The sequence below is a fragment of the Oreochromis aureus genome, linkage group 15, assembly GCF_013358895.1.
Source record: "Oreochromis aureus strain Israel breed Guangdong linkage group 15, ZZ_aureus, whole genome shotgun sequence".
In the NCBI taxonomy this organism is placed as follows: Eukaryota; Metazoa; Chordata; class Actinopteri; order Cichliformes; family Cichlidae; genus Oreochromis; species Oreochromis aureus.
The window spans coordinates 27,107,698-27,134,534 of record NC_052956.1 but is presented as its reverse complement, the minus strand read 5'-3'; the positions used below and the strand labels follow the sequence as shown (position 1 = coordinate 27,134,534).

At 40.1% G+C, this 26,837-nt stretch overlaps 1 protein-coding gene and 1 long non-coding RNA gene across 2 annotated transcripts in view; one reads left to right on the top strand and one right to left on the bottom strand.

Annotated features, from left to right (window-relative positions):
• Positions 1-2,832: 2,832 nt before the first annotated feature.
• Positions 2,833-4,580, bottom strand: LOC120433347. Its single transcript, XR_005608508.1, has 3 exons — positions 4,206-4,580; positions 4,068-4,129; positions 2,833-3,445 (listed from the first exon to the last, which is right to left on the bottom strand). It is a non-coding gene; the product is annotated as an uncharacterized LOC120433347 (long non-coding RNA).
• Positions 4,581-7,976: 3,396 nt separating this feature from the next.
• adgrf8 (adhesion G protein-coupled receptor F8) overlaps positions 7,977-26,837 on the top strand; it is a 65,339-nt gene continuing 46,478 nt past the window's right edge. Inside the window, exon 1 of the mRNA XM_031755946.2 lies at positions 7,977-8,097. The gene's annotated coding sequence lies outside the window, so the exon portion shown is untranslated. The remainder of the gene's footprint in view (positions 8,098-26,837) is intronic.

Sequence of the window (26,837 nt, the reverse complement as noted above, 5' to 3'; positions counted from 1 at the left end):
AGGTGAGTTAACAGGTTGATGTGCAGGTGTAAAACAATGGGGTAAAAGAGGAAAAAGAAAATAAAAAAATAAAAAATAATGAAAACAAAGAAAAAAGTGTGGAAGTGTGAGAGGGAAATTGTCTGCAACTGGGGGGAGTGGTGATACTGCAGGTCACCCTCTAAACCTGATGGACGCAAAAGAAAACAGAATTCGAGTGTTGTGGATGAAAATAATTAATAACACTATACAAGAAGGTTTTGTGTTTTGCAGTCAAGAACAAATAAATATCTAATTTTCTGGGTTTCAAGACAGGAGAGTTCAAAACAAAATGAGTGGGGATGTGTTGCTTCAGGAGTGATGAGAATAATAGCAGTGACAGTGAATGATGAAAGTCTCTCATTCTGTCGATCGCAGGTGGGGAAACGGACCTGGGTCAATTCGCCACGGGCAGCAGTCGGAAGAAAATCATAGGTTAACATCATTAGAAACACCCAGCCCGAGTTTTGGCTGAATTTTTTTGCAGCTTCACTTCCTCATCCTGAAAAAGTAAGCTCCAAGGAAGCTAATCTCTCCTTGAAGACAAGGAGTGCAGTTCCAGATGCACAGGCATGAACATCAGCAGTTGACAGCAGTCCAAGAGACAACAGCAGAGTCCTGAGCAGAGAGGTCGAGCAGTGCTATGGGCAAATGGCATCAGAAAGAGAAAGAGAAAACCCATCATCTTGATTAGATGGATGGAGATGCATTTCCAGCAAGCTGCAACTTCATGGTGTGTGAAAGGACTTTTGAGAAGACTGTCGAAGTTTGACATTTGCCAGGTTTGGAGCAAGATGGCAATGAAAGAGACAGTGGGAGAATACACAGGACAAAGCTGAAAAGAAGAACTACCATTGGACTGCTGGGGGAGAGGAGACCAGAGTGGAAGAAGGAGCAGACACAGAGGAATGCTGTTGTTTTAGTGCTACACAATATGTTGTCGAGAACGGTCGCAAAGTGAGTGTCTCCAAAATTAAAATGGGCTCTGGAGAAAGTCACTTATTTGGGACAATCAGAAAGCGAGTCCCTGTCTAAAAGGATTCAGTGAGGTAATCCAGTTTAAATTCTTTTTTCTTTTGAAATGACGTCATATTACTGGTGGTGAGAAACTTAATGTGACGAAAGGGTTTCCACTATCAGCAATGAATAATAAAAAAAATGGGGAACTGACTGGACTGACAAGACTTGACTGACTTAACACCAATAGGGCTTTGGAGTTGACGTCACGCCGCAATGTATTGTGGGAGTGCGGCACCATCTTCCGGGGCAACGAATCAAAACACACTGTGTTGGAACGACGACTACAAGAAAGATGCTTAAAAGCAGCTCAAAAGAGAATGGACTGTATAGAGACCGATTGCGTCCAGAGGCGAAGCGGCGGTACTTGCAGAAAATAGCGTGCACTGGAAACGTGGACCCGTATGAAATACGGCCGTGGAGTAGAAACCCTGAAGACCTACCGCTATTGACGTAGCCTGACATATTTTCGTACCTTGTCTGTGGAGTCAGCGGGTATAAGTCGTCATTCAAACAAAGGTAAGTCAGCTCGAGTACTGCGAGCGAAATGTGTTTGATTTTCCCCTGAACATTCAAATTAGTGCAAGCATAAATTCATTCATGAGGGGGAAATTACAGTGAGAACATGTGGGGGCTCTGTTAGAGGGATAACATAGTGAGTTCAGTGCATTGATGTGACATTGTCCTGAAGGATTTAGTTATTCTTTATGGTTAAAGAAATTGCAGTAATTTATTCATATTTATTATAAATAATTCTAATTATACATCTTGCTTCCATGTTTGTGTCCTGTGTCCCTAAAAATACATTTTATTTTAGTTTTATACATTGATTAATGACCTGCAGAATCTCCTTATCATATTAAGTGATTCATAATTGTCACTTTATGCTTGAAAGTGATTACATCCTTGCATTACATACTTTATGTTCATTTTCTGCAGGCAGGTTTCTGAGAGAGAACAGGCAGATTTAGAATATAACATGCAGCGTTCTATAGATGGATACATAAAAAAAATGAAAAATTACATGTATGTAACCCATGTGAAATACAGGGGTTGCAGAATCCCTTTTTGTTATCTAAGGCTATAGACTAAAATGAACCAGCATTGCAGCCATGGGTCATGGTGAGCATCACAGGGAAGGTTGAAGCCGCCCACCCATGTCACTGCTCTTCTGTTTAATGTAGAAGCAACAGTGCAGATCCGTGGCACAAGGACTGTTACAGATGAACCTGCATACTGGGTTTTGCTGGGTAATATGACCAAGATACAGCCAGAGGTTGGCCATAAGATAGACTTCTCCTCTTCAGCTGCCCAAAAAAAGGCTCTTGATCAAAACATAAACAGACCATCCGTATTGAAAGGTAAAAGGAGCCGTCCTCAAAAAAGAAAAATCCCACCTGCTACTCTGGAGGAGTTGCTAGAACACAGTAAAGCTGTGGGTCGTGGGAATGACCCATAATGTTTTATCTAGGGGTCTAGATTTATGCCTGTAGTGCACTGCCATGTAAATAATTTGCATTTACTGAATATGTACTGACTGAGTACCACTGTTCAAAAGTTGAATAAAGAAACAAACTAATTTTTGCCTCTTTTTTTTTTTTTTTAATTAAAACCACTTTGTAGAACATCACATCAGTTACAATGTAGAATCCATGTCATTTATAGTTTACAAATGACAAAATGTTTACACAAAATCATGACAGTGTTTACATGATATCACCCACTACTAACACTACTTTATTACTGCTATTTATACAGCAAAAGACTTAAGAATATTTAACAGGAGCAAGTTTCATTTTTCCCTGTGTAGTGCCTCTACTCAGGACCAGTACACTTTCACTTCAAATAGAGACCCTAGACATCTTACTAGGTTCAGAAGGAGGTTTTGTTTTGGAGACTCACAAAAGGAGTTGGCTTGGAAGTGAATAACTGGGACTTTTATTGCCTCAGTACCATTCATAAACATGTACAACACAATAAACCAAACTGCACACTAATAGTGCATTTTAAAGGTGAATAGATGTAAAACAGAACAAAATAAAATAAAGACACTTAAATGGAAGACTTATACTGAATTGTATCAGAGCTCTTTTGAATGAATGAAACAGATTAAAGTGTTCCTCTTGTGAAGTTTGAATTGTCCAGTCTGAATTGTCCTTTAAAGTCGTTGAAAACCAAACAGGTGTACTGTAGGGGAATTGTCAGTGTGCAGACCCTATTATCCCGGTAGGAAAAGTAGTGCATAGGGCTTATCTGAAATCCAGGGTTGCTTGAATCAGTTTCTCAGGCAAATCCCACAATGCGATTGCATGGCTGGCCACACCATTTCACGATCATCCAGGATCTCATTTGGGCTTTTCTCGCCGTCAGTGGTTCTCTAGAATCCTTTCTGGTAGTTCAAAAAACCAACCTACACAAACAGTGCAGAACAATGAATTTCTTTCCCATCTTGTGTTCTTAACATGAGCTCATTAACTTCTTTTCCAAATGTATTAATAACAAATGGCATTCCCTTTAGCTTTACCAAGTTACAAGGGTTACAGTAACTTGTCTGTACCAGTATCAACTATTTTATCAAAATTATATCACAATAAAGAACATCAGCAGCTTAAACAGTAATGTAAACAGTCATTGCAATGAAGGTGACATTCATCCTTAAGGCTTACAACCAAATGTAACTTAATTCACAGTGCAAGTACTATTAAACTTGAAATATGCTCATATCTATTAAGACCTAACCATTCTAAGATAAACAGAGCTAGTGCTTCTATCTGAATACCTCCCCGATTGGAATATGGCTTCGGGCGGTGGGGTGGCTAACAGCTATTAGCAGCTAGCATCGGCAGTAAAACATTGTTAGCTCAAAGCATTCAACACTTACAACACACTGTAAAGAACAACAAGAGAAGTAAAACAACACACCAGATTCTCATAGCTCCAGATTGGTTTTTGTTCAAAGGTTTCTGAGCTGAATTGGCTAGTGAAATACGTTTTCTAACTTAACAGGTAGCTAACAAAAGCATGTGACTCACCGGGATTTCCCAAAACAAATAACTCCACAGACGTTATTCCCTTTATGGTCAGAGTTCGGGGCCTAATAAAAGAGTAGCTTATTAGCATTTATACATAAAACAATCTGGTCTCATTAACCGGCTTGCAGCATTGCATACCAAGATATTTTTTTTCCATGTGCTCCGACACTACTTGACCGCCATCAGAGGGAAGATCTCACAGGTAATGCTTCCTGTGTGCCGTGTGGTGTTGGAGGAAAAGGAGGACCCAAAATGCAGGCAGTGACTGATGATTCGAGTGACATTTATTTACAAATGGTGGAGTGGCAAAAAACAGGCAGTGAGGGAAGAGAGTTAACAGAACAACCTAAACTGGGAAAACTAAATAACAAACCAGAGAACATACGAACGGGGTGAGAGGCAGAGAGACACAGATGAGGAACAGGACACCGTGGAACACAGACGAACCGGCAACAGGCAGGAGAACACACAGGGCTTAAATACACACACCAGTAATCAGGGGATGAGAAACAGGAGGGCAACACAGCTGGGAGAAATCAGAGCTGACGGGACAGGGGAAACGTAAATTGAACATACTCACATCAGACGGAGACCTTCACAATAAAACAGGAAACTCAGACACAGAACCAGACAAGACACTGAACTAAACAGACAGATTCACAAGCAGACAGTGTGACACCATAGACAGACGGAGGGAACACAGAGAAGTGGGGGCAGGCAGGCAAAGAACAGAAACCTAACAAATGGCAAATCACAACAGAATACATACTCGGAATGAACAAAAGCATAAGGAAACACAAAACACTGAGTCGGCAGGCTCAGGACCGTGACATCCTGGGCACTAGACGCAAGGTCGTCAGAACACAAGACTGCATCACAGCACCCCCTTGTGACAATAACAGGCTATAGCCTTAGATAACAAAAAGGGTTTTACTACAGTGTGGTAGTAAAACCATGGGTTACACCTGGTTTTACTACCACACTGTTCACCAAAACGCAGCAAACCTTCACCATCTTCTCCAGAAGGGTCACCTCTACACCCTCACATGGAAGAAGTAATCTGATTGGCATGGTGGTATGTTTGAAGCAGGTCCCTTGTGTAGCGCTGGAACCCAGTCTGTCACGACCTGCTGATCAGCATCTCTCCACTCCTAGCCCCCCTTCTCTCCTCTTTTTCCTCTCTCTCCCCTTCTCTCCCCTGTTTTGCCGGGGCGGAACTCATGGCGGGTTCACGCCCTCGGTCCATGCCTTCCCGGATTGTGCACACCTGGGCCTCATCAGACCAGCTGGTATATCAGAAGGAGGAGATCAGCTGTTCAACGCTGGATTGTTGTGAAGGCTTCTGTCAGTACACACCCAGCTCAAGTTTCCCGTGCCTCTGTCTCAGAGACTTAACGTGTTCCTTTGTTCCTAGATTCCCCGGACCCGTTCCCATGTTTCCCTGTGTGGAGTGTGGAAGGAGTGACAGGTCGCTAGCGGAGAGGAGAGAGGCTGTTTTGAGCGCGTGTGTGATTTCCCCGTTTTCCCTGGAGCCCTGGACCCCTGCCCCTCACGTCTTGTATATAGCACTAACCCCGCACTGTCTGTACATACACTTGGTGAAGATCTGTAATAAACGATCTCTGTTTGAACGCTACCCAGGAGTCCTGCGAGTGGATCCTCTAAGCAACCCGTGACACAGTCACGATGTGTTTCATCCATTTCATAGGCTGGTTTGCCTGCAATAATGCCAAATAATTAGCAACTCTATAAATAGAAGGTAGTTCTGTAAAATCACTCAGTAGGATGTTTGTTCTAATTTGCTATGACCTCAGAGTGCATCGCAATTAAAACTAATAGGCTATAAAGAGTGATATGAACATATTTAGAACTTACTGGAATGAAAATGTCTGGAGCACACTGTCAGGTTTATATTGTTGATTGTCATTTATGCTTAGAAATATTTAACCATATGTACTTAGAGGAGTATAATCGATTGGGTAGTGATAGGATGTGTGATCCTTAGGAGTCTGCAAAGACTTTGTGTGCATTCCAGAGTGTTCTGGCATGTACACTCACATCTTAGAGTCATGGGAAGAGGTCGTATCTTCTCTTGCTGATATATGGTATAGCAAACACATTTATATCTGTTTTAGTATAAGTGCCTTTTGTTTAGATGGACTGCTGGACCAGCAGGATTAGGGAAGTCGTTTATGGGGTCACATCTTGACCCCCCCCCACCACACACACACACACACACCTACTCACACACACACACACACACACACACACACACACATACCTACACATACACACCGACGGTACTCTTTGTTCACATGTGTACCTATGTTAATGAGCCTATGTATATTCATGTAACCTCAATAAAAGAGCAGTGTTACGAGGGAGCAGACGAGAGCAACTGGGGTCAAGTGAAGGAACGGCGTTAGTCCAGTTCTCTCCCGTGCACGAGAAACATAAAGAACTTTACCTGCTTGGTGCTTTTTGCTGTGTAGTTGAATTGTCTTGAACGTTCCAGCGAACAGGTTTATGCTACAAACCTATCACACACCAACAGGTATTTGGAGATGGAAGAGAACTGGATATCAGCTCGTCTCACAGCTGCTATCCAGGCTAGACCCCTTCGTTTGGTAACATCTGATACATGAGCTGCCTCATGTTGCTTCCAGGTTGGGAAAGAATGAAAAGATAAACCATTTTCTTTTTACAGGAGCAGAAAGATGACAGCAACATCCTAGGTTGCATGAGCTTTGGGCCTTGCCAATTTAACCTTTTAAATGCCACATGTCAAGCAGAGTTTATCAAATTCTAATCTTCTGTCCTTTCAAGAAGTTGAAAATTAAAAATTTTCCAAAAATTTTCACTTGATAGAATAATAGGTATTATTACAGACCTTGTCTGTAACAATACCTATACACTGGCATGACTATTTAAATAATGATTTAATAATTAATTAAATAATTATAATATAATTAAGTGTCTACAGTAGTCATGATTTACTCCTTTCCTTGAAACTGTAAGCAGGGCAGTAACATTGGAGCACAACAATTTTTCTTAAAACCCTTTTTAGTTTAAGTCACGAAACTGGTAAAACTATTCTACAAAAGTCCTATTGTGTGTCACTAAGTCTCAGTTCTTGCGTATTGGAAGAGTATAAAAATAGTCTTTAAAGCCGCAGAGTACGGGAATCTCTTTATGTCTAATGCAAGTGCATTGTTTTCTTTTACAACCCAACCCTGTGTAAATATGTAAGCTATCCACCTACTAATTAAATTAAGGGGAAAAGGTGTGGCCAACCTAATTTCTTCTGGAATGTAGAGACAGATCTAAACATTTAATTACTGAATTACAAACCAAAGCTAAACATCAAATAGAATCTAGCAATATGTAGCCCTTAGCTCCACTAAGGTGGTTTTTCTTGTTCTAGATGATTCAAACAATTTTGGAAAGATTCTTTAAAATTATGAGACAAAACGAATGAATGAAAACGAATGAAAATAAGAAAATTGTAAAAATTGAAAAAACATATCACAAGCTGACAAAGTGATACAGACATATTTTTGGATCCAATCCAAATTAGTGTTATAGAAATAGCTAAGGTCAGAGTACAGATTGAGATAAGGCAGAATTTTAGCACAATGAGGTTTAGCATAGTGATCTTTACTGGTTCTTTTAGCACCACTCACAATAGTTAATATGGAGTTAAGTGTGAAATATACCTAAAATGTAATAATTCCCAGCACTTTGTGATTACATAACTATGTCCAACGTGCTATGTGGTAGGGCAAGTTCACTGGCACCTGTCAGACAACTTGTCTGTCTTGACAAGGATAATCATCATTGTTTTCTACACAATCACCAAGTGAATCTGCACTATGGCCAAGAAACCTGACAGACAGGTGTGTGATCCACATAAAGTAATCCACAAACATACTTTTCTCATATCTGAGACTGTAGCCTGTATGTGAACGACTGCTGTAAATCTTATGCTCTCCTTACAAGAGGCTTTTCAGATGCCAGAAGACAACAAGAGGTAATCAAACCCATTTTGAATTGCTTTCTTAATCCATTATATATACCTTCAGACTAATTGTGGAGAAGTATACAAAAAAAAAAAAAATTCTCTACTGTGATGTTCTTGTAAGTTTAATATAAAAAATAAAATAGGTTTAACTATTTTACATTTACCGCTGTTTACAAAACAAACACATTACCAACTGTGAGATTACTGAAAGCAAACAGCCATAAATTAAACATGTTGAATTTCTATTGTTTTGATAAATACTAGAAAACCATGTTCTTCTACTAACTTACAGAACTTTTACTTTCACTTTTAAACAGTCAGTAGTGAATGCTTACATTCTTTGCCACTGCTCTTAGTCCAAAGGGTTTATGATCCATTATCATCTCTCATTTAATGCATTTTAACACTTATTCCAGACCTCTACTAAGAACATTTAATACCTCCCTCCAGAAGCGATTTATCATGAGCAAGTGTGAGCAGGTCTCTGAAAGCAGAAGCTTTGGCAGTTTACTGGTCATCAATCTGGGAAAGGTTATAAGGCCATTTCCAGACAATCTGAAGTCCCTAATTCTACAGTGAGAAAGACATTTCACAAGTGGAAAATTTGTGGAAAACCAGCCCTCTCAGCAGTGGGCATACCAGCAAATTCACCCAAAGGTCAGCCAGTGCGTTCAGGGGCGGTCCTAGCCTGTTTGGTGCCCTAGGGGGAACACTCCCTCTATTTAAACAGATAAATATTTTATATAGTGAGAGAGAGATAGTATGCAAGTGGTTAACAAACAGTCATTATAATTCGTCATACATTGAGAATAGCAGACAAATCAACAATACACCTCCTCCAATTAATGGCTAATTAATATTGTGCTGAACACAGTCCAAAAGATTCAATAAGCCACATCAGTGTCTACTGTCTGTCTACTGTTTATTGTCATAGCCAAGTGGCTAACAAACGTAAATAGAAGTTTTCCCAATCCGTACTAATGAATGTTATATTGTTTCAGGATACATGTCATACATAATACCAGCCATTATCCAAAGACACATCTGCTTATTGACCTTTTCTTGTCCACCTTCCAATGTCACAATGTCTTCTGTTTTTGTGTTTGTTGTAGGGCAGTCAACGTTTATGCGTTAACGCCATCATCACAATTAACACGATTAAAATTTTTAACACAATCAACCCATCTGGAGCGCAGAATGGACAAACTCTGGACAAACGAAATGCGTTGACAGAGACATTTCAGGGATTTTGAGTCACTCTCCACTCCAGATGGATTAAAATTTTAATTGCATTAATCGTGGTGACTGCGTTACCGTTGACAGCCCTAGTTTGTTCATTTTTTTTTATATATATATATTTTGCGAGCTAGGCTAGGTATTAGGTGCTGCTCCAGCCAGCCAGAGAATCCACCACTGTCCCACCCCTCTCTTCCCTCTGCAGCAAGCACCAGGCGCACCTCATAAATGGAGTTTCCCCTTACTCCTTGCAAATTGGAAATAGAAAACCGTTCGGTGCCTATGCAATCCCCAAAATGCGCTGGTATGATGTCGGGGCAGCATGGGTGTGAGGAACTTTTTTTTGCCGATGCCATGATGCCGCCCCCACCACGATGCCGCCCTGGGCAACTGCCCATGTCGCCCATATCAAAAACCGCCACTGAGTGCGTTGCTTGATTTGATTGCTTAAAAATTGTGCAGTTGTTTTTAAAAAAAAATGGTGCAATTTTTAAGTGCTTTGACTGCTCAGAGTAGAAAAGCACTATATAAGAACAAGTCCATTTACCATTTATCAATTCTCTGGTAAAAATCTCTGAAACTGCAAAATACAAATAAGTAAATAAAAAATGTAATTCAGGAGCTTAAGAGCCTGCAGTTAGCATGTTAAATTTTATGCAGTAAAATTAGAAATAGACTCCTCTTGTGGTTCTTAGTAGTGATGCGCGAATCATGAACGAATCATTCAATACTCGAGAATCACTTTACTGACTCATGAATCATGATTCACAAGCCCAACTGACTCACTGACTCATCCCTGTTGCTGTTAGCAGCAATAAATCTAGCTTATAATTAAAACTGTGGAGAAAAACACAACATCCAGTATCTTAACAAAAACATTTCTGCTCTGCACTGGAAGAAAAAACCCTGAGTAGAAGCTCACATCAAGACAATAGCTCCTCGGTTCACAGTAGCATCGCTCTGCTAACATGCTAACAACACATTTGAGCTACTCACCCCCTCCTTTCCTGTACTGAATCGTAGGGTAAACAAATCACTCAGGACTCACTAACCCCCTCCCTCCTGTGCTGAATCATAGAGCGAACGAATCACTCACTCACTCACTCACTTCCTCCCTCCTGGATCACAGCTTCTTCTTCTTCTTTTTCGTTGGCAACCAATGTTAAGGCGCATTACCGCCCCCTGGCTCACAGCTCAGTGGACATTTAGATGAGAAAATATATATTTGACACATTTAAGGAAAATACTAATAAAATAAAAATAAACAAAATAAATGTTCCCTTTAGAAATTTGTTTGCTCTGTTTTGCTCTATAAAATAGTTGTTTTCTTTTAGAATCACTCATCTTAGCAGTAGGATTTACATGAAAAGAAAAAAAAAGAAATTAAGTTTGAGTGAAAATGTAAATTTTTTGCACTCTCTGGTCAACTGACTCAGTGAATCAAATGACTCAAAAAACCCGATTCACTTTGGTGAGTGACTCATTAAAACTCGATTCAGTAAAAAGAATCAAATTTACCATCACTAGTCTCAGCTACCATCACTCTGGCAGCAACGACCCTAGAGCCAGAGTGGGGGCGAGCTTGAACAAACCATTTTGCGAGGGGGGAGGGGTTATCTATACTTTTGTTGTTAAAATGTTCCGTCTCAACCAAGTACTGTATGCTTTTTATATTTTTAGTAGTGTGTCATACAAACAGCAAATATTGTCAAAAAAAAAGTAAGAAATCTTTGGGGGTGCTTTGATTCATTTTTTAGCCCAAAAATGGGCTAAAATCGCCCCTGGTGTACAGCAAATGTAGTGTCAAAGAATATCTTCTTTTATAACCACTTTGCTCCATCTTGTAGACTCATTCTGAAAAACATTTTGTTTTCTGAACAATGGCTCTGCAAAATATGCAAAACAAAAAGACACATAAGAGAACACACAAAAACATCTGTGTCATAAGTTACAGTATGTGCTACATCTCAAACTGGTAAAGTCAGTTTTCAGTTTCTTAAATGGATATATAGCTCAAACAGAGCACTGAATGCACTCTATACAATGTGCCTCATTCACCCAAACACTTTGTATTCTGTGCTTTTTCTGTCTAACATTCACATTGATATGAATGCATAAAAGAGCAATTAGGAGGTCAGTATCTTGTCCAAGGCATACTTTGTCATGCAGACTCAAGCAGCCACGGTTTGATCTGCCAAACTTTCGATTAGTAGAAGATCTACGCTACGTCCTGAGCTATAGCCACCATGAATGCTTACCACATAATCTGGCATTCAGATTTAATTAGAAGCTTTCCTGTTCTCCAGTCATCAAAGAGCAGCTACAATATGACATTTAAAAATCAGCAACTAATTGTATATGACAATTGGACAATTAATAAAATCCCTTATTAATTATTATGAAAAAATATTGTTACACAACCCCTTTATAATTCTACCATTTGTTTCCATTTATTCTTGAGTGCACAGCATGTGTTTTGATGCAGTAATTATGTTCAGATAAAATATGCAGACTTGATGTACATTCAGCATTAAATGAAACTATTCATGTATTCATTCACTGTTAAAAAACAAATCCTAAAAAAACAATAATATTCCGGCAGCTGGGGCACCAAAATAATACCAGAAAATAACAGAAAATGACTTTCTCATAAAAATACGGTTATTTTCAGTAATGACAATACAGTTTTTTGCCCTAATTTTACAAGTGCTTTTAAACATTAAATTAGGAACATTTTAATGTGATTAAACAATGAAATTACCTATAAACAAGGTCAATGAATGCAGCAATATGAATAATAATACTTAAATGTAGAGAAATATACAGTTAACAGTTGGTTTAAATAATAATAATGGATTGCATTTATATAGCGCTTTTCGAGACCCTCAAAGCGCTTTACAATTCCACTATTCATTCACTGTCACATTCACAGACTGGTGAAGACAAGCTACAGTTGTAGCCACAGCTGCCCTGGGGCAGACTGACAGAAGTGACGCTGCCATATCGCGCCATCGGCCCCTCTGGCCATCACCAGTAGGTGGTAGGTGAAGTGTCTTGCCCAAGGACACAACGACCGAGACTGTCCGAGCCAGGGGTCGAATATATTTGATAAATATTTGATGTAAAAAAAGTTTATAAGAATCATTTTATATATTTTTCCATAGTATTACATTTGAATTTAACAGTTCAATCTTTCAAATAACGGACAAATATTTATGAAATTATGATACATTTGTGAATGTATTTTCACAATCTAAATATGCATAAGAGAGATATTATACTCCTTATGTCAAACTGAGTGATTTGTGGCCCCCCAATAAAATATTCATGAGCTCAGGAAGTAAAGGAAGTAATAAAAATATAATATTACTAAAAAATATGATATTCATAAAAACTATGATTTTCATAAAAATATGATATTCATCCAAAATATGCTAGTTCATAGCTCATTGCTTTTTCTTCCCCCAAAAACAACTAATTGATTATTAGAAAGTTTTATATCAAATAGCATTCTTTTATTTTTAAGCCATTAAAAAAGTTTTTACTTTTTTATGCTTAAAAAAACGCCATCTGCTGGTGGGTCAGTGCGGGTGTGCGCGCGTGCGCGCCCCCGCGCCTGTGTGTCTATGCGCACGCGTGCCTGTCTCCACACCGTGCTTGTGTTTCTGGGACTGTGCTTGTGTGTGTGTGAAAATGTGTTAAATCATAGTAAAACTGCTTAGTTAAACTTGTGCTTTTGTAACGTTCAGTATGGCCAGACATACAGGGTGCATGCCTTGGGGGAAAACTTATTTCAATTTATATGCATTTGTTTAATCCGAACAAAGAAATTTAACCCTTGTATGGTGTTCGGGTCTGTGAGACCCGTTTTCAGTTTTTTTCAAAAGAAAAATTAAACAATTAATTATTTTTTCAAACTGAAATTCATTGGCTTTGGCTTATTTTATGTGAAGAACATAAATCCGAACTAATTTTCAATGACCTCATACTGTACCTCCCCCCACGCATTTACATTACATACAAGGTGTTCGGGTCCACTGGACCCATGTCTAATAAAAATGTTGAAAGTGTAGATCCTGTGTTCCCATACTCTGTCTTCCTTCTTTCTGGTGCTGCTGATAGTGTTTTCTTCCCCGCCTGCTCCCGCACAAAGTTGCAACATTGTTGAAAATTCAACTATCAACACCTTCTTACACCTCTTACATTCCCGCAGATTTTACCCTCTTTCTTGAGGGATCCAAATTTTATTTTCTCACACCCTGTCCGACCTGCAAATTAGGGGCATAATACTATAAATAAGACATTGCCAGTGTGGTTCTTTATCACAACTGATCAAGATGGCAAAAGATTATCTGCTGCGAGGGCCTTCCAATTGATTTTGGAAGAGAGAGGAGCTTCGGATGATGATGTTGACAAAGAGGTTTCAGAATATTTCACATTTCTGAAAATTCAGAGTCTGACAGTGACTTTGAAGAAGAGGATGAGGTAGAGCACCATTTAGTAACAAAACGAAGATGAGTACCCCATCAGCAGCCAGCTCCAGGACCAGAACAAGCCGACCAGACAGCAGGTGAAGAAATATGGATGCCAATAAATGGTGAAATTGAATGGTCTTCTTACCCAAGAAATGAGCCACCCTGCAGAGCTGTTACTGTGATAAGCCAGGGCCACCACGGCTGACAGTTACTCATGTGCAGGACATCAAGTCTTCATTTGAGCTTTTCATCCCAGATTCCATCCAGAAAATTATTCTGGATTGCAGTAATCTAGAAGGAAGGTGTGTTTTGGGAGAGAGGTGGAAGGAGATGGACCAAATTGATGTAAGAACCCCAAAGGCCTACTTTGCAGGAGTTTTCAGGTCCAAAGGGAATCCACAGAATCCCTGTGGGATGCAGAAACCGGCAAGAACCTTTCCGTGCATCAATGTCTCTGGAAAACTTCCACAAAATTTCCAGGATTATCCGTTTTGATAACCGAGACGACAGACCAGCTTGACGGCAGAGAGACAAGCTAGCTGCCATCAGGACAGTGTGGGATAAGTGGCTGCACCACCTCCCCTTGTTTTACAACCCTGGGCCTAATGTCACCATTGATGAGCAGCTGATCCCATTTAGTTGTGAAACATATTGCTTCACGTGTAAATGTGTTGTCTTTCCACTAACTCCACTTGATTATAACTGATTTATTTTTTTATAATATTTTATAAAAAAAAAAAAAAAAAAAAGAGAAGCACATTAATTCATAAATGTGATCTAACAAAGGTAAAGGGAAAAAATTAACCATGTTTGCTGTTCATATGGCTTGTAATTGGGATGAAGTAAACATCTGTTGAGTAATTTAACATAAAATTGTTTGATAGTGTTAATTTGGAAAGCCAAAACTCTAGCGGGTCCACCAGACGCATGAACACACCCCGAGCATAAACGCACCGTGGCTCCCAGCAAAAAGAACTTCCTGAAAAAAACTCTTTTCTCCAAAACCCTAGAATAACTTGTTAGGGACCCCTCTATTCCCAAAACCTTATATTCGATAACAGGGGAAAACACCTGAAAAAATCCTTAGTGTTTTTTCTCAAATTCAGCGATCCTTAGGCACATAACCGGCCAATCCTCCTGAAAAACAACCCTCCGTATTTCTATCCAAAAAACACGCGCAACAAAAAACCCTAGAATAACTTGTAGGGTTTTACCATGGGTAAAACTGTTGTGAGGAGTGGTAAAAGAAAACCGCCTTTTTGAGTCATTAACTTTTTCTTCTTCCTGACTCCATCCCGTCTGCATGCCATCTGTCTGATCTTCTCTTTGTATCGTTTCAACTTGTTATGCTGGAATTGTGTGATTGGATTATTTCCTTTTAAGAGATTCATACAAATCTCGCAAATAGCCTGAATTAAATCAGGTGAGCATGCTTCTAAAATAACCTTACGAATTTTAGGGGAGCTTGTGGTTAGTGTTTTTAGCAAAGCAAAGTTTCTTCTCAGTCTTACAGACATTGTTTCTCTTATTTCTTCCTGGGTAAGAAAACACACAGCTGTTCTGAGGGTAGTATCCCTGATCTCAGCCTGAGCTGCTCTGGACAGGTGGGGGTTAAATCTATCAATAAATATCCGTGTGGCTGTCTCGTTGCTTCTTCAAAACTATCCAAGAAGTATTGCAAACGTCCTGGACATATTTGTCTAGCTAGTGTATTAACTTGTAATTTATCACGGGGGTTTTTAAATAACACCATATAAGTACTGTTGAGACTGATCGTTCTGCTGTGTTTACCTTGTAAAAACACGTTTTGTGTCAGCATCATCACACTCATATTTTTATGGTGTCTGTATTGAGTGAAAATCTGGACCACTTCTGGATGATTAGCTGCTTGAAAAATAACATCATCCAGTACAATGAGATGACTTTGGTGTGAGGGAAACAAGCTCTCATCTTCAAAAGATTCAGGGAGACCTTCAATGAATTTAATGCTTTTATTTTTCTCTTGAAGCTCAGAATACAGAGGCTGAAAGGATGTATAAACCCACACCCCCCGCAGCGCTCTCTCCTCGTTACTATGGTTACAAGCTCCCTCTTGGTTGTTCATTTCAGCACAAATGCGACAGAGGGTAAAGAGAAGCTTTCCTGACTTTGTTTTATAAGGTAAAACGGGGAAATAGAGTGCTCTGGGTGGGTATACAACCGCTTTGATAAACCCAAAGTAGTTTTTAGGGTCCTGAAAATTTCGAAAGATTATTTGAGGATGACCTAAGGGGTAACTACAGGTGCTATTTACAAATGGATACAGCGAGGTAACATCCACATAACCGATTTTCTCACCAGGCCCAGCACTACAACGCATCTGTGCTGGGCTTGTACGGCCTCCAAAGAGGGCATGGCGAGGGTTCAAAGGCTCTGGTGGATCGTAACGTTTGAGAAAGTTGATTACACTCTCATCACTACGTTTTAACTCGGTCCACTCATGCTCCCAGATTGTAACAAGACACACATTATGCTCAGCTCTCAATCTAGCGAGTCTGTCTTGAGTCGCGTTGTTTATGTCTGCATAAGAGGCACCTAACAAGGGATTAACATCGGACTGATTTGAAAAACACTTAACACAACCATGGAAGTAGCAGCCCAAAAATTCCCACACATATTTTTATCTTTAATTTCGGCATATCCATCTATATAATAACTACCGAGCTGTTTTTCTCCTTGATTGAGGGCATGTCTGATAAAAACACCTTGTGTGTACGAGAGATATTCGAGCCATTGAATTGAGGATGAGGAAAATGATTTGACCTGATTATGGTAATTTAGAGGGCACGGTAATGCTAAAGAATTCGCTGGCATGAAGTTTGTTAAATAAGTTTTCAGGCACGCGCTTGCAAGCGTGTTGCGGCTGAAAGGATCTACACCTGTCTCTTCAATAAATCCGTTTCTAAACCATGTGAAACCCCGAGCTAGAATTTCAACATCGTTTTCACAGTATAACAGGGCCTCTTTCATGAAATTGAAGGTGGCGGAGCTGACTGAATGATACCATTTGTAAAAATCATGCCGGCCTTGTGTTGTCATCCGCTCGAGACTATATGCGGAAAGGGGAGGGTAGGGGCCAACATATTGTAGAGTTTCTCTCGAGCTGAAAGAATGAGGAAAAAAACCTTTAATGCTGTCTGAAAACCCCATTGCTTTGGGTATAGCTGACAGTGGCATAGGGAGAAAGCAGCTGGAGTCCATGTATCGTTGATTAAAGTCTGGGTCTGTAAAGCTGATCACTTTCGAGCCTTGCGTGATTAAGTTTGGTTTTAAACCTTCTTTAGCCATAGCACGTAAAATAAGGTATGCATCATAGCCCTTTGCATTATGCGCTATAAAGTTGCAACCCCTAATCAGAGGACGTCTAAAATGTGCGAGAAACTTTTCAGCACAATCCTCACCGTGACAGCTCCAAGATTTACCATCTGATGTTTTTGTACACACCAGAAAAGGAGTGTGCTCACCGTGATCGTTTACGAACGTTTCAAAATCATAAAAAATCAAAAACTTGTTGTTATGTTTTGTTTCGCGTTCTAAAACCTGCATGTAGCACTCGTGCGTTTGCTGATCAGTCGAGATTTTCTTGCGACAGATTGGGCATTTACTCTTTTGGCATTTGTGAGGTTTTTTGTTTGCTGCTAAATAATAAAGCCGCCAACACTTGGCACATTTTTTATAGAGTTCGCAGTTGCTGGCGGATCTTTCATGCCTCTCAACGACTTTTCTATGGCTCTCGAAACAATACGGAGATCTGCAGGTGCGATTACAATCGGTACATACAATAGGCGAGAGGAAATGCTCGTTGCAGTCAGGCTGCATACAGACTGAGCAGCGAGCAGGACAGAAGTGGGATAACACATGGTTAAACCCTGTGTAACAATGATTACAGACATAGGGTGTGCCTATAAATCCTTTTAGATTTTTGATAGCGTAGTAATGATTCTCAAATAAAAATAAACACAGGGTTTTTTCGCTACTTGATGTACTAGTTTGAAATTTACAAAGGTTGCGATCATGCTCGTTACGGTAAAATACTATAATTTTACATCCGAGTAACCTTTCAAATGTAATTATTTGATTAAATCCCACAGACGTTTGATCATTTAGACCAGCTTTTTGTTGAATTTCTCTAGCGAAAGCCTGTGCTTGTTGATCGTTAAAATCGGGGTGCAGAAGGTGGGCAAGACTTATAGCAAAACATAACTTATTCGCTGGGTTATGGACCACGTATAAAAAACGTCTTTTCTTTTTCACAATTTCGCTGTTGAGTATGTGTCTAAGCATTCTCTTTCCACTACCGGTTGGGGGTCTAACGATCTGAGCTACTAGCTCAAGCAAGCCGTCGCACATTAATGACCAGTTTGACTGTACGGCTCTCAAGAATACATTTTCAAATTCACTCAAATCACGATTGTCCCATATAAAGGCTGAAACATTATTCTGCAACTGAGGCCCTATCAACTCTATCTGTACAACAGCGCCTGGACCTGCATGCGAGAAGACCCTTTCTGATATTTCACGGGCACTGCCCATTACGCCTTGATAATAATGTGCATAATCAGGTATATCGTTTGGAGAAGGGAAATTCAAAATTTCTCTAATTTCAACGTTATTAAATTTATTTCTAACAATTAAAGAGGGTTGTGGTGAATTACCGCAACTCTGGTCTGGATTACCCCCTTGTTGAAAGGAGTGATCGTGATCATTGTTTACTGGGTTAACTGGGTCGTTCGCAGAGACAATGTCTGGGGAAGAGCTGAGTGATTGTTGATTAGACTCATTGAAACAGCTTAACAACTGTAGGGGTGGGCTGTGGTTGAGCGGGTGGTTAGCAGAAACAATGTCTGGGGAAGAGCTGAGTGATGTGTTGGCTATTAAATCATTGAAACGATTTTCATTTAACCTGTTTATTTGACTCAATAACTCTGGCGGTATTTGAACATCATCCTGTATTTGCGCTAAGGATTCTAAAGCACAATTAAGAGCTGCGAAAGGGTCAGAAATGTTTTGTGTCAGACTCCTTTGAGAATGAGCCGGTTCTGACTCTGTTTGGGCCTCAACATGCTCCACTCCTAAATTCTGAGTGTTGTTTTGCGGGGCACTTTCACTAGGGGCTAGTCGTGCAAGAGCTAAATCAAGCATTTCTAAAGGATCATTATTATTATTGATCACATCAGGTTGTTCATGATTTTGCGGAGGTGTATTCTGTGAATGATGGGTATTTTCATTTAACCTAGCTAACGCTATTTCTAAAGCAAGAAATGGGTCTGTAATATCTTGTTCCTGGTTATCCATTTTTATTGTATAACAAGAATATATTAAAAAACACACACACACAGTTTGTTTGAAAAAGCAAAATGAAAAAAAAAAACCTTTTATATGAGATATAATGCTCGAAGAGCGATAGAGGCGAGCTGGTTTCGTATGCGTTTCTGCCTTGTGCTCCTTGTCCTAGCGGTCCTACCGGTCCTCCTGTTCCTCCTGTTCCTCCTTCTGAGATGCCCTAAGAATTTGAGGGTAAGATACAAAACAGTTAGTGACGTTAAATAGAAAGGGGATAGTTTTTTTGGGGTTTTTTTATAAAATGAGAAAAAAAAGCGAGAGAGATTGACTCTCAGATCTCAGATTGGATCTCAGAGGCAGGCGCGGTGCATCTCGTGTGCCTGATGGAGGAGAAGCGCTGCTCCGATGGGCAGGAGCACAGGGACCGAGCGCGGAGAACAAATCTTGCCTCTCCCGGGCGGAGAGACGAAGGTTTTTCCCCGAGGGTCGCGGGAGAGAAGAAGCTCTGGTGGGGATGGATGAAGCGGGGCGACCCAGCATAGAAAGCAACTCCTGTCTGTCGCGGGTCGAGAGACGAATGTTCTTTCCTGTAGCTCGCTCGATCACTGGTGGTGGTGAAGAACTAGGCGAACTCCGAAAAACATAGTTGTCCAAATCCGATATGTCTAAAAAGTTTGATAAAATGAAAAAGAGGGTAAATGTTTTGTTTTTTCTTGTACAATTAGCTGTTAAGAGGGAGAACAAGAATGAAACAAACCTACCAATTCGATCGAGAGAATCAAAAAGAGAAGAGTTGAGCACGCTTATTTCAGAGTCTAAAAAGAAATAACAACGAGTATTTAAAAAACAGTAAAAACAGTAAAATATAAGCATTATATGAACAAGAGTAAGAAAAATGAGGTACCGGATGATGCCATGATCACTGCTATAGTTTAGTGTACTAAAGCACTTTTTAGCTCTGAGTGTTAGAGGTGAGCTTATATATATTTTTAAAGTGTATTCCTGGTGTTAGAAAACCTATTTTTGCATGGTTATGAAGATGAAAAGCTTTTTGAGAGAAAATGGTTAAAAAAGGAAAGTGCGAAAATGTAGTTGTGTGGATGCCCTAAAAGGGCTTCCACACTATTGAGTTCCTGTTTCTCTTTATTCTTTATTGTGTGGATGCCCTCAAAGGGCTTCCACACTATTGAGTTCCTGTTTCTCTTTATTCTTTCTCTTTATACTTTATTCTTCTAGTTGCTCCGTATTTCGCCGTTTAACTACTCCCTCAGTTTTCAGCCGATTTTCACCGTTCAAACTCTAAACTGTTCTGCTCTTTCTGCTAATGACTGCTATGACTTTTGGTGTTTTTGAAACTTGCTTGTTTTTGAAACTTGACTACTTCCTCATACTTTCACCTAGAAACTCCATTCAAACTTTAAAATGTTCTCAAATTATTGGGCTATTCCTGTCTGATTCAGCTTTTTCAGATCTTCTACCGTTTTAATCTTATCTCTCTTTAAGTTTTCAGTTGCAAAATTGTGATTTTTCAGAAAATACATGCGTTGCTATGGTTGCTATGCAATTAACTCAGAGTGAGCGCAGGTCTGTTCTGAATTTTCTCTTCATGTCTGAACAACTTCTTGCTACTCGCTCAATTTCCACTCAACCCCCACAAATTATACATCAAAACGTAGGTATTTTTGCTGGCTTTCAGAAAATGTCACTATCACTGTTGTGGAAGTTACAGATTTTTATCAAATCGCCTCAGAGCAACACAAAGTCTGAAAACTCTCCATAGAAAGTCAATGGAGAGTCTGTTCAAAATCAGCGCTGGGACTCTCTAATGAGAAGCATTTTCAAATCGTCATATCTTTTTAACAAAGCAAAGTTAGGACATGAGGCTTGTGCCAATATATCTTCAGACACTGCTGACACTCACAGTGGTAGCAGTTTTTACAATTATCTTACCGTTGAGCAATGAATTACGTTTGTTTGAGGGGTGGAAATCTGTCCTCCTCTCAGTTTTCAAACTCCGAAAATGAAGCCGTTTCTTCTCTCGTCATATCTCCGCGACAGAGGTAGAACGAGCTATTAAAATCGCAGTCAAAATACACCAAAGTCCGCTGATTCACCCAGTACAAGAATTATGCTGCTAGCCCTACTAGTTTTTGAGTTACACGACGTTTTGTAACTCAAAAAACGGCGTTTTTCGCTTCTCACCGCGATCTATTTTCTGACTGCCCAAGTATCTGTCTTTCAGACCGCCGCCCCCTTTCCAGGTGGCGCAATCAGTAATGACATGGCTCTGCAGCTCAAAGGTCGTGGGTTCAATCCCACCTTGGTCCACGTTTTTTTTTTTTCACTACAAATTTATACACTATCACAGACCTGTAATTTATATTGCTAATTTATTACAATTCTGCAAAGTTTTATGATTTTAGCAGCTTTTCTAATATGGACCTCAGATTCCTCTTTAATGCTCCATGGCAGAAACAAGTACACAGCCTGATGAAGCAGACTGAGGCAGTACCTCTGATTGGTGAATTTGAGCAGAACCAGGTTGTTCTTTCATTTCATTTCTTTATTTATTTCACACAATGGTTCAACAGTGTTTCTTTTTCTACATACAGAACCTTCTGCCTCTTTTCAGCAGAAATTCTGCTCATTCACCTCATCTCTTGTGTTGGAGTGCCCTCTCGTGGCGCCTTTTGGGTAGTGCCTTAGTAAACGTGAACACTGCAAAGAAGTGGTATCAGACTGGTTTGTAGTGGAGGAATTTGTTGCCAGTTTCTTTCATCTTTGATCCGTATTCATGTTGTAATGTAGTAGTACCACAATATGGCAGAAACACTATGTTTTGGCACAAATACTTTGATTTGGTATACTTTAGCTTCTTCACCCCTTTTCAGCAAAATTTTCATTTTTTCACCCCTTTTCAGCACAAATTCCAGCTTTTTGGCTGTTTTCAGAAAAAAAAAAACTCTTTTCAGCAGAAACTCTGCTGATTCATCTCTTTTCAGCGCAAGTTTCTGCTTCTTTGCCTCTTTTCTGCAAAAATTCTGCTGATTCACCCTCTTTTCTGCAAAACTTTCAGCCTTTTGACCTCTTATCAGCACAATTCTCAGCAGCTTCTGCTCATTTCAGCAGAATTGTCCGTCTCTCCACCTCTTCTTTGTAAGAATGACTTTGGCTCAGGGAAATGAATAGCCACCTTGAGACCAGGAGGGCCAGGTTCGAATCCTGCTCAGTGGGGCATTTTTTTTTTTTCACCACCATACAACTTTTGCAACTTTTCATCGTTTTTAGCTTTTCATAGTATCATAGTATTTCCACAAAATAATTGTATTTCTGCTACGTTATATTATTACTGCTCATAGTATTTCTGCCAAATTTTGGTATTTGCTCCAAAGCACAGTATTTCTGCCAAATCACAATATAACTGCAAAATAAGGTTTTTGAGACAAATCATAGCGTTTGTGCTAAATCCTAGTAATTCTGCTCATAGAATTTCTGCTAAGCTGAGGTGCTTTCTGCTAGATTATAGTTTTTCTGCTAAATCAAAGTATTTCATGTAAATCATACCAAGTCCCAGTGTTTCTGCCAAATCATAAATCATAAATAATGTGGCGTGTTGGGGAACAGCTAGTCCTCTCCCATCATGCCTTGGGACATGTGCTGCTGTTTAGATGTTCTTGTTTCATTGTTTATGGTTACATTACTTTTAACTGTTGTCTTGAATGTTGTGTTTATACTATGGCACAAAGTCACTGACAGTTATTGTTTTATAGGAAGGAAGAATGCAGTACCTTAAGTGAGTTCTGTTATGCTGTTATTGACCCTTGAAGCACATTGTAGAACAAGCAAGTGTTTAATAAAAGCTTCTCCTACCAGCTTGGGGTGGAATTACAAGCTCAAGCTTTCCCTGTGTGCTTATTTGCAAGACTTGTATGTGCCATAATAATTTTAATAAAGCAAAGTTAAGATGAGAAGCTTGTTCCAATTAATCTTCAGACAGTGCTGCCAGTCACGGTTGGAGCAGTTTTACTGTCATCTTACTGTTGAGCCATAAATTATGTTTGTTTTCAAACTCTTAAAATGAAGCCGTTTCTTCTCTCGTCATATCTCCGCGACGGAGGTACAAAGAGCTATGAAAATCGCAGTCAAAGTTCAGCAAAGTCTGCTGATTTACCCAGTACAAGAATTGTGCTTCTATCCCACCTAGTTTTTGAGTTACACGACGTTTTGTAACTCCGAAAAATCGGTGTTTTACGCCCTCACCGCGATCTAATTCTGACTGCTCAAGTCTCTGTGTTTTAGGCACCCGCCCCTTTGTGACCAGACCTCATTTGGCTCAGAGGGTTGAGAAGCTACTGTGAGACCCGGTGGCAGAGGTTCGAGTCCTACCTGTGACAGTTGCTACACATCATCCCCACTTGCATGCACTCTGCTTTCTTGACACTCTTCAGTGTACCCTTACACATAAAGCCATCTCCATCAAACGCGTCTACACCTCTTTTTAGCAGATAATTCTGCTTTTTCGCTTGTTTTCAGCAACTGCTGATGCTGATAGCCCTCCTAGTTTTTGAGTTACACGACGTTTTGTAACTCCAAAACGGCGCCGCCTCTCACCGCGATCTATTTCTGATTGCTGATCTCTTTGTTTTTCAGCCGTCTGCCCTCTTGCCAGGTGGCGCAATCAGTAATGACACGGCTCTGCAGCTCAAAGGTCGTGGGTTCAATCCCACCTTGGTCAACATTTTTTTCACTACAAATTTATACACTATCACAGACCTGTAATTTATATTGCTATTTTTTCACACTACAAATGAGTAGTGCAAAAACATACTATGTCTGCAACATCACAGTATATCTGTTATGTTATAGTATTACTACTAAATCACATTATTTCTGCCAATTCAAGGAGGCTGACAGTTACTAAGTGCATCAGTGTACATAGGTCATCTCTTGTGTTGGAGTGCCCTCTTGTGGCGCCTTTTGGGTAGTGCCTTAGTAAACGTGAACACTGCAATGAAGTGGTATCAGACTGGTTTGTAGTGGAGGAATTTGTTGCCAGTTTCTTTCATCTTTAATCCGTATTCATGTTGTAATGTAGTAGTACCACAATATGGCAGAAACACTATGTTTTGGCACAAATACTTTGATTTGGTATACTTTAGCTTCTTCACCCCTTTTCAGCAAAATTTTCATTTTTTTCACCCCTTTTCAGCACAAATTCCAGCTTTTTTGGCTGTTTTCAGAAAAAAAACTCTTTTCAGCAGAAACTCTGCTGATTCATCTCTTTTCAGCGCAAGTTTCTGCTTCTTTGCCTCTTTTCTGCAGAAATTCTGCTGATCCACCTCTTTTCTGCAAAACTTTCAGCCTTTTCACCTGTTATCAGCACAATTCTCAGCAGCTTCTGCTCATTTCAGCAGAATTGTCCGTCTCTCCACAACAACTTTTTGCATCTTTTCATCTTTTTCAGCTTTTCAGCAGACAGCTTCAGCGTCAAGGCATCCACACAGCATTTTCGCAGGAAATGCAAATTTTTCTAGTTAGAAAGCAAGAGTAACACTTACCGATTGATATGCACATAAGGAAAGAGGCGCCAGCTGTTGTTGAAGCGGTCCGGAGAAAGGGGTCTTATTGCGAACTCATAAGCAGTCTGAGTGGTGCCAGTTGTCCATGCTTCCGAAGTCAGATGGCTTGTGAGAGACCGAAGCCAGTCTTAACCTCGGTGGGGGATCATAAAAATCCGAGCTGGGTGCGATTGGCTAACCAGGGTGCGAGGGGAGCCGCCCCTTTGTTATGTGATTAGCAGCGGGGTGAAGTTAGGCGGAGTTGGTCTCCGGCGCAAATTTTCAAACTAGGTAAGCAGCATTCGGGAGCTGAGCCGGGGGAGCGAACAAGAAGGAAAAATTGTGCGCTGGCAGCGGTTGCGGGTCGAGTGATAGCGAAAGGAGAACTTAGACTCTGCGCTGAATTTGAGACGGAGCTAGTAGAGGGCTGTTTTGAAGAAAAAAGACTAAGGATTTTTTCAGGATTTCCCCTGTTTTCGAATATAAGGCTTTGGGTATAGAGGGTTCCCTACAAGTTATTCTAGGGTTTTTTGTTGCGCGTGTTTTTTGGATAGAAATACGGAGGGGTTTTTTTTCAGGAGGATTGGCCGGTTATGTGCCTAAGGATCACTGAATTTGAGAAAAAACACTAAGGATTTTTTCAGGTGTTTTCCCCTGTTATCGAATATAAGGTTTTGGGAATAGAGGGGTCCCTAACAAGTTATTCTAGGGTTTTGGAGAAAAGAGTTTTTTTCAGGAAGTTTTTTTTGCTGGGAGCCGCGGTGCGTTTATGCTCGGGGTGTGTTCATGCGTCTCGTGGACCCGCTAGAGTTTTGGCTTTCCAAAGTAACACTATCAAACAATTTTATGTTAAATTACTCAACAGATGTTTACTTCATCCCAATTACAAGCCATATGAACAGCAAACATGGTTAATTTTTTCCCTTTACCTTTGTTAGATCACATTTATGAATTAATGTGCTTCTCATTATTTTTTTTATTTTTATAAAATGTTATAAAAAAATAAATCAGTTATAATCAAGTGGAGTTAGTGGAAAGACAACACATTTACATGTGAAGCAATATGTTTCACAACTAAATGGGATCAGCTGCTCATCAATGGTGACATTAGGCCCAGGGTTGTAAAACAAGGGAGGTGGTGCAGCCACTTATCCCACACTGTCCTGATGGCAGCTAGCTTGTCTCTCTGCCGTCAAGCTGGTCTGTCGTCTCGGTTATCAAAACGGATAATCCTGGAAATTTTGTGGAAGTTTTCCAGAGACATTGATGCACGGAAAGGTTCTTGCCGGTTTCTGCATCCCACAGGGATTCTGTGGATTCCCTTTGGACCTGAAAACTCCTGCAAAGTAGGCCTTTGGGGTTCTTACATCAATTTGGTCCATCTCCTTCCACCTCTCTCCCAAAACACACCTTCCTTCTAGATTACTGCAATCCAGAATAATTTTCTGGATGGAATCTGGGATGAAAAGCTCAAATGAAGACTTGATGTCCTGCACATGAGTAACTGTCAGCCGTGGTGGCCCTGGCTTATCACAGTAACAGCTCTGCAGGGTGGCTCATTTCTTGGGTAAGAAGACCATTCAATTTCACCATTTATTGGCATCCATATTTCTTCACCTGCTGTCTGGTCGGCTTGTTCTGGTCCTGGAGCTGGCTGCTGATGGGGTACTCATCTTCGTTTTGTTACTAAATGGTGCTCTACCTCATCCTCTTCTTCAAAGTCACTGTCAGACTCTGAATTTTCAGAAATGTGAAATATTCTGAAACCTCTTTGTCAACATCATCATCCGAAGCTCCTCTCTCTTCCAAAATCAATTGGAAGGCCCTCGCAGCAGATAATCTTTTGCCATCTTGATCAGTTGTGATAAAGAACCACACTGGCAATGTCTTATTTATAGTATTATGCCCCTAATTTGCAGGTCGGACAGGGTGTGAGAAAATAAAATTTGGATCCCTCAAGAAAGAGGGTAAAATCTGCGGGAATGTAAGAGGTGTAAGAAGGTGTTGATAGTTGAATCAAGAAAACACTATCAGCAGCACCAGAAAGAAGGAAGACAGAGTATGGGAACACAGGATCTACACTTTCAACACTTTTATTAGACCTGGGTCCAGTGGACCCGAACACCTTGTATGTAATGTAAATGCATGGGGGGAGGTA